Source organism: Hyla sarda, chromosome 2, assembly GCF_029499605.1.
Source record: "Hyla sarda isolate aHylSar1 chromosome 2, aHylSar1.hap1, whole genome shotgun sequence".
Classification (NCBI taxonomy): Eukaryota; Metazoa; Chordata; class Amphibia; order Anura; family Hylidae; genus Hyla; species Hyla sarda.
The window spans coordinates 52,489,629-52,495,628 of NC_079190.1; the positions used below are offsets into that span (position 1 = coordinate 52,489,629).

Below are 6,000 nucleotides of genomic sequence, written 5' to 3' on the forward strand. Positions count from 1 at the left end.
GCATAGGGATACAGCGTACAGTACAGCGTTCCAGCGCTGGCGGCCGCAACAAACAGGAGGATGAGGAGGGCAGCGCTTGCAGGTGGCATGTGATTAGTTCCCCGATGGGGACAGCGCAGCGCTGGGCTGATAATTAATTTGGGAGGGGAGAAGCAGAACAGCGCTCGCGGGTCACATGATTTGGGGGGGAGGGGAATACTGTTATATATCATGGAACCGCCATAAGTTACAAAAAAAAAAACATCCGTCATCAGTTATTGTCAGGTTTTTTAACATCCGTTTTTGTACTGAGCATGCTCAGTACAGCTTTACAAATAAAAGGGTTAAAAACCTGATAAAAAAATGGATGTAACTAGTAATAACGGATGATAACTGATGAACAGCATCAGGTTTTTTAAGAAAAAAATAACAGTTGATGGTCATCAGTTATCATCCGTTATTACCAGTTATTGCATCCGTTTTTTTTTTTTTATCAATTATTGTAAAATAACGGCAGTAAAAAAAAGCAGGACCCCTGTAGTGTGAAAGGGGCCTTTATGCCATTCACCACACCAGTATATGTTCATTCAGCCAACAGTACTCTCACAATCTTCCCTCACACTTCAACTTAAAGGGGTACTCCGGTGGAAAACCTTTTATCTTTTCTTTTATCTTTTTAATTGGTGCCAGAAAGTTACAGATTTATAAATTATTGTATTTAAAAAAATCTTTATCCTTCCAGTACTCATCAGCTGCTGTATACTCCAGTTTTAAAGAGTTTTTTTTTGTCTGACCACAGCGCTCTCTGCTGACACCTCTGTCCATATCAGGAACTGTCCAGAGTAGGAGAGGTTTGCTATGGGGATTTGCTTGTACTCTGGATAGTTCCTAAGAGGTGTCAGCAGAGAGCACTGTGACCAGAAAGAAAAGAACTACACAACTTCTTCCGGAGCATACAGCAGCTAATGAGTACTGGAAGGATTAAGATTTTTAAATAGAAGTTATTTACAAATCTGTAACTTTTTGGCACCAGTTGATTTAAAAAAAAAAAAAAAGTTTTTTTCACTAGAGTACTCCTTTTAACCCCTTAAGGACCAAGCCCATTTTAACCTTAACCCCTTAAGGACTTAGCCCTTTTTCACCTTAAGGACTCGGCCGTCTTTTGCAATTCTGACCACTGTCACTTTAAACATTAATAACTCTGGAATGCTTTTACTTATTCTGATTCAGAGATTGTTTTTTTTCGTGACATATTCTACTTTAACATAATGGTAAATTTTTGTGGTAACTTGCATCCTTTCTTGGTGAAAAATCCCCAAATTTGATTAAAAAAAATGAAAATGTTGCATTTTTCTAACTTTGAAGCTCTATGCTTGTAAGGAAAATGGATATTCAAAATAAAAAAAAAATTGGGTTCACATATAAAATATGTCTACTTTATGTTTGCATCATAAAATTTATGAGTTTTTACTTTTGGAAGACACCAGAGGGCTTCAAAGTTCAGCAGCAATTTTCACATTTTTCACAAAATGTTCAAACTCACTATTTTTCAGGGACCAGTTCAGTTTTGAAGTGGATTTGAAGGGTCTTCATATTAGAAATACCCCACAAATGACCCCATTATAAAAACTGCACCCTCCAAAGTATTCAAAATGACATTCAGTAAGTGTATTAACCCTTTAGGTGTTTCACAGGAACAGCAGCAAAGTGAAGGAGAAAATTCTAAATCTTAATTTTTTACACTCGCATGTTCTTGTAGACCCAATTTTTTTATTTTTGCAAGGGTAAAAAGGAGAACATTTTTACTTGTATTTGAAACCTAATTTATCTCGAGTAAGCACATACCTCATATGTCTATGTTAATTGTTCGGCGGGCGCAGTAGAGGGCTCAGAAGGGAAGGAGCGACAAATGGTTTTTGGGAGGCATGTCACCTTTAAGGTGCCAGAACAGCAAAAAAAAAAACACATGGCATACCATTTTGGAAACTAGACCCCTTGGGGAACGTAACAAGGAGTAAAGTGAACCTTAATACCCCACAGGGGTTTCACGACTTTTGCATATGTAAAAAAATAAATTTTTTTTTACAAAAATTCTTGGTTTCCCAAAAACTTTACATTTTTAAAAAGGGTAATAGCAGATACAGCGATACCCCATATGTGACCCTAAACTGTTGCCTTGAAATACGACAGGGCTCCAAAGTGAGAGCGCCATGCGTATTTGAGGCCTAAATTAGGGATTGCATAGGGGTGGACATAGGGGTATTCTACGCCAGTGATTCCCAAACAGGGTGCCTCCAGCTGTTGTAAAACTCCCAGCATGCCTGGACAGTCAGTGGCTATCTGGCAATACTGGGAGTAGTTGTTTTGCAACAGCCTGAGGCTCCGTTTTGGAAACAGTGGCGTACCAGACATTTTTCATTTTTATTGGGGAGGGGGGCTGTGTAGGGGTATGTGTATATGTAGTGTTTTTTACTTTTTATTTTATTTTGTGTTAGTGTAGTGTTTTAGGGTACAGTCACACGGACGGGGGTTCACAATAGTTTCTCGCTGGCAGTTTGAGCTGCGGCAGAAAATTTGCCGCAGCTCAAACTTGCAGCCGGATACTTACTGTAAACCTCCGCCCATGTGAGTGTACCCTGTACATTCACATTGGGGGGGGGGGGGGGGTGGAACATCCAGCTGTTGCAAAACTACAACTCCCAGCATGTACAGCCTGTCAGTGCATGCTGGGAGTTGTAGTTTTGCAACAGCTGGAGGCATACTACTTTGGCTGGGAATGCTGGGGATTGTAGTTATGCAACAGCTGGAGACACAGTGGACCAGTGTGCCTCCAGCTGTTGCAAAACTACAACTCCCAGCATGTACGGCCTGTCAGTGCATGCTGGGAGTTGTAGTTTTGCAACAGCTGGAGGCATACTACTTTGGCTGGGAATGCTGGGGATTGTAGTTATGCAACAGCTGGAGACACACTGTACCAGTGTGCCTCCAGCTGTTGCAAAACTACAACTCCCAGCATGTACGGTGCATGCTGGGAGTTGGAGTTTGCAACAGCTGGAGGCACACCGGTCGTGAAACACTGAGTTAAGTAAAAAAAAAACTGTTTCACAACCAATGTGCCTTCAGCTGTTGCAAAACCAAAACTCTCAGCAGTCACCGACAGCCAACAGGCATGCTGGGAGTTGTAGTTATGCAGCCAGCAGATGCACCACTACAACTCCCAGCATGCACTTTAGCTGATTGTGCAAGCTGGGAGTTGTTGTTATACAACAGCTGAAGGTACTTTTTCCATAGAAAAAATGTGCCTCCAGCTGTTGCAAAACGAAGTCCCAGCATACCCATAAGGGAATGCTGGGAGTTGTGGTGGTCTGCCTCCTGCTGTTGCATAACTACAGCTCCCAGCATGCCCTTTTTGCATGCTGGGAGTTGTTGCTAAGCAACAGCAGGAGGCTGTCACTCAGCTCCAACTGTTGCTCCCGCACACGTCAGTCCCTCGTCGCCGCTCCTGGGGCCCCGATCCCAACATTGATGCCGGGGATCGGGGTCCCCGGCTGCCGGGGTCCTCTTCCTGCACCCGCTCACGACCTCCGGAACAGGGGCGTTGCGGGAGTGACACGCGTAGCAGGTGCCCTGATTGGTCGGCCGGTTTACTGGCCGACGAATCAGGGCGATCGTGAGGTGGCACCAGTGCCACCTCACCCCTGCTGGCTATGGCTGTTCGGGGCTGTCAGAGACGGCCCCGATCAGCCAGTAATTCCGGGTCACTGGAGACCCGATTGACCCGGAATCTGCTGCAGATCGCTGGGTTAAATTGTGCAGCGATCTGCGGCCATCACCGACATGGGGGGGTCATCATGACCCCCCTGGGCGATATGCCGCGATGCCTGCTGAACGATTTCAGCAGGCATCGGGCACCGGCTCCGCTCCAGATGGCTGCGGGGGGCCGGGAAAGCTCATGACGTTCTCATACGTCATGAGTCCTTAAGGACTCTGAAATGAAGACGTATGAGAACATTATGAGTCCTTAAGGGGTTAAGGACCAGGCCAATTTTTTTTTTTTTTGCTTTTTCGTTTTCTCCTCCTCCGGAGCCATATAATGGCTTGTTTTTTGCGTTACCAATTGTACTTTGTAATGAAACCTCTCATTTTACCATTAAATGTACGGCGAGCCCCAAAGATTTTTTTTTTTAGGGAGGAAATTTAAATGAAAACCACAATTTCGCACATTTTGGAGGGTTTTGTTTTCACACTGTACACTTTACGGTAAAAATTACGTGTTCTTTATTCTGTGGGTCAATAAGATTTAAATGATACCCATGGCTAGATACTTTTATATCTTTTTTCCACCGCTTAAAAAAAATCAAAAACTTTTTGTACAAAATCAGTAATCTAAAATCGCCCTATTTTGACCACCTATAACTTTTTCATTTTTCCATATATAGGGCGGTATGAGGGCTCATTTTTTGTGCAGTCATCTGTACTTTTTATCAATACCACATTTGCATATATAAAACTTTTAGATAATTTATTTTTTATTTTTAATAAAATGTGACAAAAGCAGCATTTTTTTTACTTTAAAAAAAAAAAAATTTGTTTACGCCATTCACCGTATGGGATAATTAACATTATCTTTTGATAGTTCGGATATTTACGCACGCGGCGATACCAAATATGTTTATAAAAAAAAAAATTACACTTTTTCGGGGTAAAATGGGAAAAACTGACCATTTTCCTTTTTATTGGGGGAGTGGATTTTTCACTTATTTTTTTTTTTACATTTTTCAACTTTTTTTTTTTTTTACACTTTTTATGTCCCCATAGGGGACTATCTATAGCAATCCTTTGATTGCTAATACTGTTCAGTGCTATGTATAGGACACAGCACTGATCAGGATTATCGGTGATCTAATGCTCTGGTCTGCTCGATCTCAGACCAGCAGAAGACCCCGGGAGACGGCCGGAGCCAGGTGAGGGGACCTCCGGCCGCCATGATGGATGATCAGATCCCCGCGGCAGCGCTGCAGGCGTTCCGATCATCCATTCAAAGTACCGCACTGCAGCAGATGCCGTGATCTGTATTGATCACGGCATCGGAGGGGTTAATGGCGGACATCCGTGCAAACGCGGATGTCGGCCATTACCGGCGGGTCCCCGGCTGCTGCTCCGATGCTCGTGGTCATACACAGGACGTAAATATATGTCCTGGTCGCACGAAGTACCGCCAAACCAGGACATACATTTACGTCCGTGGTCGTTAAGGGGTTAAGGTGATGTCTGATCAGCTGTTCAGGCTTCTGCGCCTGTCCCTGTTCTGTTTGGCAAAACTGACATCAATCAATGGCTAAACCATTCTGCTTATTGTGCATCCTGTGAAAGTGTATAGGGTTAGGAGTTACTTTACCCTAAAGTGTCACTTCTAATCCTGAATGCTGCTACCCAGAAGTGCATGGCTCTGCCATCGATTGCTTCTGCCTGAAAGGGATGTCCATTTTGCCAAACCGAGCAAGGATGGGCGTGTGACCGTGCAGTTGACTGAACTGAGGGTTCAGTGTTTTATGAAGTCTGTAATATTACTACAACACTGGCTAATCCCTCAAAGAACAAAAGGGTCAGGCAGCAAAAATCCATCATGCCTCACCCCACACACCAGTCAGTGGCGGTGGGTTCAGCTTACTTCAGTACAAGGTGTATGGCTGAGAACCTGGTCCTGTGGAGTCACACTTGGTACCACATGGCCTGTCACTTCTGCTTGTAGGCTGTGAATAGTCATGTGGTACTGACTCCAAAGAAGCGGTAAAATCAGTCTGTTCTACATTGTGACCTGGCATATTTAAGGTCCATGCATTATGGCAGTGTTTCCCAACCAGGGTTCCTCCTGCTTAGGGATCAACCGATTATCGGTTTGGCCAATATTGTCGGCCGATATTCACGGTTGTGCGACCCACCCCACCCCACCTCACCGCCCCGGCCCCATTGCCTCCCCATCCCCGGTTTTATAATTACATGTTCCCGGGGCCCATGGTC

At 44.0% G+C, this 6,000-nt stretch overlaps 1 protein-coding gene across 2 annotated transcripts in view; it reads left to right on the forward strand.

The window, feature by feature from the left end:
- CDK8 (cyclin dependent kinase 8) overlaps nt 1-6,000 on the forward strand; it is a 91,172-nt gene that overhangs the window by 62,407 nt on the left and 22,765 nt on the right. The window lies entirely within an intron of this gene.